The following is a 12,866-nucleotide window of genomic DNA, read 5'->3' on the forward strand; positions in this document are numbered from 1 at the left end:
TCAATAAATAGACATAAAGTTGAGTGGAGGGAGGCAGACAGAAAAGACTATATATATAGATAATGCATGACATATACAGGCAAAATCAGGATAGTGGTTTATCATTGAGAGGATGGAGTGACTGGAAGGGGTAACAAGGGAATTCTGGGAGGCTGACAATATTCTGTTTCTTGATCTGGGTGCTTGTTACATGGGTGTGCTCACTTTGAGGAAATTCATCAAGTTTTACATTTAGGAGATATAGGCTTTTCTATGTGTATTTTATATTTCAACAAAAAAGACATTTTAAGAATTATCAAATATGGTAAGTTTGATGAGTAGAATGATAGCTTATGAGTAGCATTTATAAGGCTTAGGGGAGAGGTGACTGTATAGGCTACAGATGTCGGATGAACAAGGTCCTTCCTCTTCTGGACCCAGTATAAAGATCTTACTTAGACCTGATCCTGCAGCATCAGGGACCAGTGAGGATCATTAAAGTTATGGTAGGAGATATATTCCTGAAACAAATATGATCACTGTGTTTCCTCCCCAGGCGCATACTCATTTCAATGTCCATGCTTGCCTTTTCTTCAGTATTCTGATCATGATTCGAATGGAAATTTAGAAGGTGAATCAGAATACAGAAAGACTGAAGAAAGTGGGATAGTTAGGAGGCTTTTATAATATCAGGGAAATGTTGGTGATTTGGGCTAGATTATTTTCATTGGGATCTGAAAGGAGGGGATAGTTCAAAGTTGACTTGGGGAACGTATTACAGAGTGAAAAGAGATTCTAGTTTTGTTTTTTTTTTTCCTGGAGTTTTCATGGATAACAGGAAAGGGAGGAAGGCCCAACAGGTCTTAGAGGGTGAACTCAGGGGAAAGGGTAATATAATTTGTGGTTCTGCTGGATGATCAATTTACAATGTACACCAATGCACACCAATGTGAAGATACTTAATAGACAAATGGATACAAACGTTCCCATTGCAGAGGAAAGAAGCTGGGGAGGCTTTGCAGCCCAAAAGTGTTATGTGAAGTAATGGGAATATATGAGCTTACCACTACACTCTGGGCTCCTTTCTAAATGTTATTAACCCTAGGGTTCTGGAAACTCATGATTCTCTGCCTGGCTCTGTAGGTGATGCCTCTCAAGACCTGTCAGCTTCACCCTCCAGCCCCCAACTCTGGAGAATTTCAAAGCACTTGGTGCTGTCATAACAGCTTTTATGATAAGAGGGATGAACAAAAAGATATTTAAGAGAAAAGTGCCTTCTAATTAAGCCCATGGCCATAGGACTGTCTCAAAGGCAAGGTCAGAAGAAAATGTACAAGTTTAAGCAGCCAGTGAGGTGGAGGTGGGATTGGGTAAGAAGGAGTTTAACAAAAGTGAATTCATCTCAGTTCCCATCTTGTTTACAAGATTTAGCTTCAAAGAACTGTTGAATACTTCCTCTAGGCCAACCCACCTTCACGGGAGAGAAATTTGTCACTGTTGAGCACGTTGGAAAGAACCTTTGCGCTCCAAAGGCTTTTCCAGAAAAGATACACAGAAAATGTTGGTTCTTTAACAGCACCAGAGGAAAAAACAACCAGCCTCCTCAGAGGGTGGTTTTGAAAATACATCATTTGTTTGAATGTGTCTCTTTTGTTAACAGGTAGGTCACACTATGGAAAACCTGTCGCTAAGAATAAATAGAAATGGAGTCTAAACTGCTTGTTCCTAACATCATACTAAATTTCAACAGAAAATTATTCTCCCTTCTTCATTATTTATTTTGAGAATATAGTCTGGAGATAGGCTTTTGGGTATAGCTTAAGTGAGAAAGGAAGTTGTTTATTTAGGCCAAAGAGAGAATAGATACTGAGAGGCTAAAGCAATAAGCAGAGATTAACTCATAAAATTTATTCAACATCACTTTATTCAAGGAGAAGATTAAATTACACAGAAAATGGAGGGAATGGAGCTCCTCAGAGGAATGAGTTTTCTCTCATGGCCTGAGAAAGGGTGACAGGGCAGCTCTTCCTTTCCAAACCTTAGTACTTGGTAGGGACTTTATAAGTGATGATCAAATGAATGAATGCTTCTTACATATAGGGTGGACAACTCCCTCCTGGAATCACTATGTTTTCCTGCAACACCAGAACTTCTGGTCATTCTACCTTCCTCCTCACTGGCTTCCCAGGTCTGGGAGCTTCTCATCATTGGGTTTCCATACCCATCAACCTCATCTGTGTGGTTTCCATCCTGGGTAACAGTCTCATCCTCTTCCTGATCTGCACAGATCCAGCCTTACACGAACCCATGTACATCTTCCTGTTCATGCTGGCAGTCTCTGATCTGGGCCTCTGTGCCTCCACCTTCCCCACCATGGTACAGCTCTTCTGGCTGGGTGTTGTGCGGCACAGATGTTCTTCATCCACACCTTCACCTATGTGGAATTTGGCGTGCTGCTGGCCATGGCCTTTGATCGCTTTGTTGCCATCCGAGACCCTCTGCACTGTGCCTCAGTTCTGACCCACTCAGCCATGGCCAAAGTGGGGCCCGCCATCCTGGTGAGGGCCATCCTGCTCAATCTCCCAGGACCCATCCTGCTGCGGTGTCTGCTCTTTCCCCAGATCAGTGTACTCTCTCACTGTTACTGCCTGCATGTGACCTTGTGGGTTTGGCCTGCTCAGAAACTCAGGTCAACAGCCTGGTTGGCCTGGTCTCCATCCTCCTCTCTTTGGGCTTTGACTCTTCCCTCATCATACTCTCCTATGCCCTGATCCTACAGACCGTGCTGAGCATTGCATCACCTGGGAAACGACTAAAAGTACTCAACACGTGTGTCTCACACCTCTGCATTGTTCTCATCTTTTACGTGCCCAAACTGGGGCTGTCTGTGTTGCACCGAGTAGAGAAGCATAGCTATCCTGCTCTGGCAGTGCTTATGGCCAACCTGCACTTCTTGGTTCCACCCTCCATGACCCCCATTGTCTACTGCATCAAGTCTAAGCAGATCCATCAGTGCCTCCTGAAGTGCTTCCAGCAGTAAAGTGTTGATGTCTCGTAGAGCAGCAGAAGGACACAGTGGCACACAATCCCTGTGGGTCAACCTGGATCTTGGGGGAGGATTAGTGGTGGAGTTAACTTTTGAGGTTTCTGAATGTTTCAGATCTTACCACTGAGCCTTTTGTGGGGCAGCATCAGCTTCTATAATTACAGTTTTGGGGGACTGAGATCATTGGAAAGCATATAAAAGTATCATCTTGGTAATCCTCTTGTTGCTCTGATCAGAGTTGAACTATTTCATACTCATATATACTGTAACATCTCCTTGCCTAGGGGACTCACTGAGAGGATGTGTGTGCATATCTATTCGTGCAGGCACTTCTATCCTTTTCCCCACTGGATTCTACCCCCAACCCATTTCATTTCAAACCTAAGGAAGAACTATATTTCTATTCTATTATGTATAATAAGAATATTATGTGTAAGTAAGCTATATTCACCTTAATACTAGCCCTCTTCTCCCACATTTAATATTAACCAGCTCATGTACCAAGAAATAGAAAAGGGGAGTGTTTGGTAGGAAACACGTAGGATAATACTATACCTGCTGAGTTCATTTAGCACCTATTTACACCTTAGGGAGTGGCAGTTTTCTTTTGGTTCTCTTCATGTGTGTCTCTGCTTTGAGCTAGAGAGAAAGTTTGGTGTTGCCAAGCCCAGGAAAGCTGCTCACTGTCCATTTAGATTTTCTTATGATTAAGTATTGATATTTGAAATTATGATTAGGTCCACTTTCTGAGCCTGCATTAGAGCCCACATGAGGAAAAAGTCCACATTTTTTGCTAGATTCCATCGTTTTTTTAAGAAAGAATTTCACATAGGATTTACAAAATGTCTGTCTCTAAAACTGCCAACCCTATCAGGTATGATTAGTAAAGATTTAAATATTAATTTTCACATTCTGATGTCACTATTTAGTAACTGCATAATGGGTGAGCCATTCCCATGCATGAGAAAATGAAAGGAATCCCTTCAGCATTAACAGGTCCTGTCTTTCAGGTCTTTATTATTTTTTTTCTTCCTTCCTGAGGGGAGTTCTTTTTATTGATTCATTTTTTTAAAAAAGCCAGTTTATTGAGGTATGATTGGCATATTAAAAGCTGTGCATATTTAGTGTATACAACTTGATGGGTTTGGCGATAAGAGGTCTACTGTACAGCATAGTCCCTGTCGTTAACAATACTGTATTGTATCTTAAAATTTTTCTAGGAGGTTAGATCTTGTGTTCCTATCAAATATAAAAATAATAATAAATAAAAAAGGCAAGAGGAAACTTTTGAAGGTGAAGGATATGTTTATGGCATAGATTGGGGTGATAGTTTCACAGAGCCCTTAATTTTATTGGTGTCATCTACTTGGTATTTTTGAGATGTGAACCCTATCATTCTGACTGAACACTTATATCACAGGAGGCTAGGTAGGTTTGCAGCAATGTACACTTTAGCCATTTGCCTTTATTTATTTATTAAATTGAAATATAGTTGATTTACAATGTGTTTCTGGTGTACAGCAAAGTGGTTCATTTATACACACACACATGTACTATTTCATATTCTTTTCCATTAAAGTTTATCACAAGATATTGAATATAGTTCCATGTTTATATAGTATGACTTAAAAAAATCTATTTTATATATAGTAGTTTGTATCTGCTAATCCCAAACTCCTAATTTATCCCTCCTCCCATTCCCCTTTGGTAACCATAAGCTTGTTTGCTATGTCTGTGAGTCTGTTTCTGTTTTGTAAATAAGTTCATTTGTATCATATTTTTAGATTACACATATAAGTGATATCATATGATATTTATCTTTGAATTACTTCACTTAGTATGATAATTTCTAGGTCCATTCATGTTGCTGCAAATGACATTATTTCATTCCTTTTAATGGCTGAATAGTATTCCAGTGTGTGTGTGTGTGTGTGTGTATCTGTATATTACATCTTTATTCATTCATCTGTCAATAGACATTTAGGTTCATTTAGGTTGATTCCATATCTTGGCTATTGTAAATAGTGCTACTATGAGCATAGGGGTACATATACCTTTTTGAATTATACTTTTGTCTGGGTATATGCCCAGGAGTGGGATTGTTGGATCATATGGCAACTTTTTAGATTTTTAAGGAATGTTTGTACTATTCCCCATAGTGGCTATACCAGTTTATATTCCCACCAACAGTGTAGGAGGGTTCCTTTTTTTCTACATCCTCTCCAGAATTTTACATTTGTAAACTTTTTGGTGATGGCCATTCTGACTGGTGTGAGGTGACACCTCATTGTAGTTTCAATTTCATTTCTCTAATAATTAGCTATGTTGAGTATTTTTTCATGTGCCTCTTATTGGCCATCCATATTCTTTGGAGAGATGTCTGTTTATGTCTTCTGCCCATTTTTCTGATTGGGTTGTTTGTTTTTTTTGATATTGAGCAGTATGAGCTATTTGTTTATTTCAGAAATTAAGCCATTTTTCGTCGCATTGTTTGCATATACCTTTTCCCATTCCATAGACTGTCTTTCTGTTTTCTTTATGGTTTCCTTTGCTGTGCAAAAGCTCATAAGTTTGATTAGGTTTCATTTGTTTATTTTTACTTTTATTACTATTGCCTTGGGAGACTGACTGAAGTAAACATTGCTACAATTTATTTCAGAGAAAGTTTTGCCTATATTCTCTTCTAGGAGTTTTATGGTGTCATGTCTTTTATTTAAGTCTTTAAGCCATTTTGAGTTTATTTTTGTGTATGGTGTGAGTTAGTGTTCTGAACTTCATTGATTTGCATGTAGCTTAGCTGTCCAGCTTTCCCAACACCACTTGCAGAAGAGACTGTCTTTTCTCCACTGTATATTCTTGCTCCTTTGTTGAAGATTAATTGACCATAGGTGTGTTGGCTTTCTGTTCTGTTCCACTGATTCATATGTCTATTTTTGTGCCAGTACCACACTGTTTTGATTACTGTTGCTTTGTGGTATTGTCTGAAGTCTGAGAGGGTTATGCCTCCAGCTTTGTTCTTTTCCCTCAGGATTGCTTTGGTAAGTCTGGGTCTTTTATGGTTTCACATAAATTTTAGGATTATTTGCTCTAGTTTGGTGAAAAATGTCATGGGTAATTTGATGGGGATCACATTAAATCTATAGATTGCTTTGGGTAGTATGACCATTTTAACAATATTAATTCTTCCAATCCAAGAGCATGGGATATCTTTCCATTTTAAAAATCACCTTCAATTTCTTTTATCAATGTTTTTTAGTTCCTAGCATACAAATCTTTAACCTCCTTGGTCAGGTTTATTCCTACATATTTTTTTTACATCTTTATTGGAGTATAATTGCTTTACAATGGTGTGTTAGTTTCTGCTTTATAACAAAGTGAATCAGTTATACATATACATATGTCCCATATCTCTTCCCTCTTCTACATATTTTTTTTGATGTGATTGTAAAAGGGATTTTTTTTACTTTCCCTTTCTGATATTTCATTGTTAGTGTAAAGAAATGTGACAGATTTCTGTTTGTTAATCTTGCATCCTGCTACTTTGCTGAATTCATTTGTCAGTTCTAGTGGTTTTTGTGTAGAGTCTTTAGGATTTTCTCTATATAGTATCATGTCATCTGCATATAATGACAATTTCACCTCTTCCCTTCCAGTTTGGATCCCTTTTACTTCTTTTCCTTGTCTGATTGATGTGGCTAGGTCTGCCAGTACTATGTTGAATAACAGTGGTGAGAGTGGGCATCCTTGTCTTGTTCCAGATTTTAGAAGGAAGGCTTTCAGTATTTCACCATTGAGTATTATGTTGGTGGTGGATTTGTTATAAGTAGCTTTTATTATGCTGCAGTATATTCCTTCTATACCCACTTTGGTGAGAGTTTTTATCATGAATGGATGTTACATTTTATGAAATGCTTTTTCTGTATCTAATTGAGATGATCTTGTGGTTTTTGTCTTTTGTTGGTGTGGTATGTATCAAATTGATTGATTTGCATATGTTGAACCATCCTTGTCACCCTGGGATGAATCCAACTTGGTTGTGGTGTATGATCCTTTTTATGTGTTGTTGGACTCAGTTTGCTAATATTTTATTGAGAATTTTTGCATCTATATTCATCAAAGATATTGGCCTTTTATTTTTTGGTAGTGTCTTTGTTTGGTTTTGGTCATGGTGGCTTCATAGAATGACTTTGGGAGTGTTCTCCCCTCTTCAATCTTTTGGAAGAGTTTGAGCAGGATAGGTTTAAGTTCTTTGTATATTTGGTAGAATTCCCCAGTGAAACCATCCAGTCTTAGGCTTTTCTTTGCAGGGAGTTTTTCTTTTCCTTCTAAAATTACAGATTCAATTTTACCTCTAGCGATTGGTCTGTTCAAGTTATCTATTTCTTCTTGACTCAGTTTTGGTGGGCTACATGTTTCTAGAAACTTGTCCATTTCTTCTAGGTTGTCCGGTTTGTTGGCATATAATTGTTCATGGTGTTCTCTTGTAATTTTTTGTAGTTCTGTGGTAGTGGTTGTTATTTCTCCTCTTGCATTTCTTATTTTGTTTATTTGGGTCCTCTGTCTTTTCTTCTTGGTGAGCCTGGCCAGAGGTTTGTTGATCTTTATCCTTTCAAGAAACCAGCTCTTGGTTTGATAAATTTTTTCTATTTTTTTGGTCTAAAATCTTTGTTTTTATTTATTTTCATTTCATGGAATTTAAGAAAAAAATAAATGTCATGAAGAACCTAGGGGTAAAACAGGAATAAAGACACAGGCCTACTTGAGAATGGACTTGAGGATATGGGGAGGGGGAAGGGTAAGCTGTGACAAAGCGAGAGAGAGGCATGGACATATATACACTACCAAACGTAAGGTAGATAGCTAGTGGGAAGCAGCTGCATAGAACAGGGAGATCAGCTTGGTGCTTTGTGACCGCCTGGAGGGGTGGGATAGGGAGGGTGGAAGGGAAACGCAAAAGGGAGGGGATATGGGAACATATGTATATGTATAACTGATTAAATTTGTTATAAAGCAGAAAAAAATTTTTTTATTGAAGTACAGTTGATTTACAATGTTGCATTAATTTCTTCTTTACAGTAAAGTGACTCAGTTATACACACACATATACATGTATGTATACACATACATATATACATACATATATATGTGTGTGTGTATATATATATATATTCTTATTCATATTCTTTTCCATTATGGTTTGTCAGAGAATATTGACTATAGTTCCCTGTGCTATACAGTATGACCTTGTTGTTTATCCATCCTGTATATAACAGTTTGCCTCTGATAATCCCAAGCTCCCATTCCTTCCCTCCCCTCCCCCACACCTCCCTTGGTAACCACAAGTCTGTTCTCTATATCTGTGAATCTTTTTTTGTTTCATAGATGTGTTGATTTGTATTGTATTTTAGATTCCACATATAAGTGATATCATATGCTATTTGTCTTTCTCTTTCTGACTTACTTCACTTAGTATGATAAGCTCTAGATCCATCCATGTTGCTGCAAATGGCATTATTTCATTCTTTTTTGATGGCTGAGTAATATTCCATTGTATATATACCACATCATCTTTATCCATTCATCTGTTGATGGACATTTAGATTGTTTCCATATCTTGACTATTGTAAATAGTGCTACTATGAACATAGGGGTAAATGTACCCTTTCAAATTATACTTTTCTCTGGGTATATGCCCAGGAGTGGGATTGCTGGGTCACTGGCAACACTATTTTTAGCTTTTTTTTTTTTTTTTTTGCGGTATGCGGGCCTCTCACTGTTGTGGCCTCTCCCGTTGCGGAGCACAGGCTCCGGACACGCAGGCCCAGCGGCCATGGCTCACGGGCCCAGCTGCTCCGCGGCATATGGGATCCTTCCAGACCAGGGCACGAACCTGTATCCCCTGCATCGGCAGGCGGACTCTCAACCACTGCGCCACCAGGGAGGCCCAATATTTTTAGCTTTTTGAGGAACCTCCATACTGTTTTCCATAGTGGCTGAACCAATTTACATTCCTGCCAACAGTGTAAGAGGGTTCCCTTTTCTCCAAACCCTCTCCAGCATTTGTTATTTGTAGACTTTTTGATGATGGCCATTCTGACTGGTGTGAGGTGGTACCTCATTGTAGTTTTGATTTGCATTTCTCTAATAATTAGCGAGGATGAGCATCTTTTCATGTACCTATTGACTATCTGTATGTCTTCTTTGGAGAAATGTCTATTTAGGTCTTCTGCCTATTTTGTTGTTTGGGTTGTTTGTTTTGTTGAGTTATAAGAGCTGTTTGTGTATTTTGGAATTTAAGCCCTTGTCAGAGGCATTGTTTGAAAATATTTTCTCCCATTCCATAGGTTGTCTTTTCATTTTGTTTATGGTTTCCTTTGCTGTGCAAATCTTGTAAGTTTGATTAGGTCCCATTTGCTTATTTTTGCTTTTATTTCTCTTGCCTTGGGGGACTGACCTAAGAAAACATTGGTATGATTTATGTCAGAGAATATTTTCCCTATGTTCTCTCCTAGGAGTTTATGGTGGTATACCTTATGTTTAAATCTTTAAGCCAGTTTGAGTTTATTTTTGTGTACAGTGTGAGGATGTGTTCTAAATTCACTGATTTACATGCAGCTGTGCAACTTTCCCAGCACCACTTACTGAAGAGACTGTCTTTTTCCCATTTTATATTCTTGCCTCCTTTATCAAAGATTTTTTTTAAAAACATCTTTACTGGAGTATAATTGCTTTACAATAGTGTGTTAGTTTCTGCTGTATAACAAAGTGAATCAGCTATACATATACATACATCCCCATATCTCCTCCCTCTTGCGTCTCCCTCCCACCCTCCTTATCCCACCCCTTTAGGTGGACACAAAGCACTGAGCTGATCTCCCTGTGCTATGCAGCTGCTTCCCACTAGCTATCTATTTTACATTTGGTAGTGTATATATGTCCATGACACTCTCTCACTTTGTCCCAGCTTATCCTTCCCCCTCCCTGTGTCCTCAAGTCCATTGTCTATGTCTGTGTCTTTATTCCTGTCCTGCCCCTAGGTTCTTAACCATTATTATTATTATTTTTTAGATTCCATATATATGTGTTAGCATATGGTATTTGTTTTTCTCTTTCTGACTTACTTCACTCTGTATGACAGTCGCTAAGTCCATCTAGCTCACTACAAACAGCTCAGTTTCCTTTTATGGCTGAGTAATATTACATTGTATATATGTACTACATCTTCTTTATACATTCATCTGTCGATGGACACTTATGTTGCTTCCATGTCCTGGCTATTGTAAATAATGCTGCAATGAACATTGTGGTACATGACTCTTTTTGAATTATGGTTTTCTCAGGGTATATGCCCAGGAGTGGGATTGCTGGGTTGTATGGTAGTTCCATTTTTAGTTTTTTAAGGAACCTCCATACTGTTCTCCATAGTGGCTGTATCAATTTACATTCCCACCAACAGTGCAAGAGGGTTCCCTTTTCTCCACACCCTTTCCAGCATTTACTGTGTTTAGACATTTTGATGATGGCCATTCTGACTGGTGTGAGGCGATACCTCATCGTGGTTTTGATTTGCATTTCTCTAATGATTAGTGATGTTGAGCATCCTTTCATGTGTTTGTTGCCAATCAGTATATCTTCTTTGGAGAAATGTCTATTTAGGTCTTCTGCCCATTTTTGGATTGGGTTGTTTGCTTTTTTGATATTGAGCTGCATGAGCTGCTTGTATATTTTGGAGATTAATCCTTTGTCAGTTGCTTCATTTGCAAATATTTTCTACGATTCTGTGGGTTGTCTTTTTGTCTTGTTTAAGGTTTCCTTTGCTATGCAAAAGCTTTTACGTTTCATTAGGTCCTATTTATTTATTTTTGTTCTTATTTCCCTTTCTCTAGGAGGTGGGTTAAAAAAGATCATGCTGTGATTTATGTCATAGAGTGTTCTGCTCATGTTTTTCTCTAAGAGTTTTATAGTGTCTGGCCTTACATTTAGGTCTTTAATCCATTTTGAGTTTATGTTTTTGCATGGTGTTAAGGAGTGTTCTAATTTCATTCTTTTACATGTAGCTGTCCAGTTTTCCCAGGACCACTTATTGAAGAGGCTGTCCTTTCTCCATTGTATACTCTTACCTCCTTTATCAAAGATAAGGTGACCATATGTCCGTGGGTTTATATCTGGGCTTTCTGTCCTGTTCCACTGATCTATATTTCTGTTTTTGTGCCAGTACAATATTGTTTCGATTACTGTAACTGTGTAGTATACTCTGAAGTCTGGGAGCCTGATTCCTCCAGCTCCATTTTTCTTTCTAAAGATTCCTTTGGCTATTCAGGGTCTTTTGTGTTTCCATACAAATTGTGAAATTTTTTGTTCTAGTTCTGTGAAAAAATGTCAGTGGTAGTTTGATAGGGATTGCATTGAATCTGTAGATTGCTTTGAGTAGTAGAGTCATTTTCAGAATGTTGATTTTTCCAATCCAAGAACATGGTATATCTCTCCATCTGTTTGTATCATCTTTAATTTCTTTCATCAGTGTCTTATAGCTTTCTGCATGCAGGTCTTTTGTCTCCTTAGGTAGGTGTATTTCTAGGTATTTTATTCTTTTTGTTGCATTGGTAAATGGGAGTGTTTCCTTAATTTCTCTTTCAGATTTTTTATCATTAGTATATAGGAATGCCAGAGATTTCTGTGCATTAATTTTGTATCCTGCTACATTACCAAATTCATTGATTAGCTCTAGTAGTTTTCTGGTAGCATCTTTAGGATTCTCTATGTATAGTATCATGTCATCTGCAAACAGTGACAGCTTTACTTCTTCTTTTCTGATTTGGATTCCTTTTATTTCTTTTTCTTCTATGATTGCTGTGGCTAAAACTTCCAAAACTATGTTGAATAATAGTGGTGAGAGTGGGCATCCTTGTCTTTTTCCTGATCTTAGTGGAGATAGTTTCAGTTTTTCACCATTGAGAACGATGTTGGCTGTGGGTTTGTCATATGTGGCCATTATTATGTTGAAGTAAGTTCCCTCTATGCCTACTTTCTGGAGGGTTTTTTTAATCATAAATGGGTGCTGAATTTTGTCTACAGCCTTTTCTGCATCTATAGAGATGATCATATGGTTGTTCTCCTTCACTTTGTTAATATAGTGTATCACATTGATTGATTTGCATATATTGAAGAATCCTTGCATTCCTGGGATTATTGCCACTTGATCATGGTGTATGATCCTTTTAATGTGCTGTTGGATTCTGTTTGCTACTATTTTGTTCAGGATTTTTGCATCTATGTTCATCAGTGATATTCGTCTTTAGTTTTCTCTTTTTGTGACATCTTTGTCTGGTTTTGGTATCAGGGTGATGGTGGCCTTGTAGAATGAGTTTGGGAGTGTTTCTCCCTCTGCTATATTTTGGAAGAGTTTGAGAAGAATAGGTGTTAGCTCTTCTCTGAATGTTGATAGAATTCGCCTGTGAGGCTCTCTGGTCCTGGGTTTTTGTTTGTTGGAAGATTTTTAATCACAGTTTCAATTTCAGTGCTTGTGATTAGTCTGATTATATTTTTATTTCTTCCTGGTTCAGTCTTGGAAGGTTGTGCTTTTCTAAGAATTTGTCCATTTCTTCTCGGTTGTAAATTTTATTGGCATAGAGTTGCTTCTAATCTCTCATGATCCTTTGTATTTCTGCAGTATCGGTTGTTACTACTCCTGTTTCATTTCTAATTCTATTGATTTGAGTCTTCTCCATTTTTTTCTTGATAAGTCTGGCTGATGGTTTACCAAATTTGTTTATCTTCTCAAAGAACCACCTTCTAGTTTTATTGATCTTTTCTATTGTTTCCTTCATTTCTTTTTCATTTA

At 37.9% G+C, this 12,866-nt stretch overlaps 1 pseudogene across 1 annotated transcript; it reads left to right on the forward strand.

Annotated features, from left to right (window-relative positions):
- The first annotated feature begins 2,106 nt into the window (after positions 1-2,106).
- LOC307056511 (olfactory receptor 51G1-like) lies at positions 2,107-3,019 on the forward strand (annotated as a pseudogene). Its single transcript has one exon. The product of its transcript is annotated as an olfactory receptor 51G1-like (transcript).
- The last annotated feature ends 9,847 nt before the right edge of the window (positions 3,020-12,866 follow it).

Source organism: Hyperoodon ampullatus, assembly GCF_949752795.1.
Source record: "Hyperoodon ampullatus genome assembly, chromosome: 7".
Taxonomy (NCBI): Eukaryota; Metazoa; Chordata; class Mammalia; order Artiodactyla; family Ziphiidae; genus Hyperoodon; species Hyperoodon ampullatus.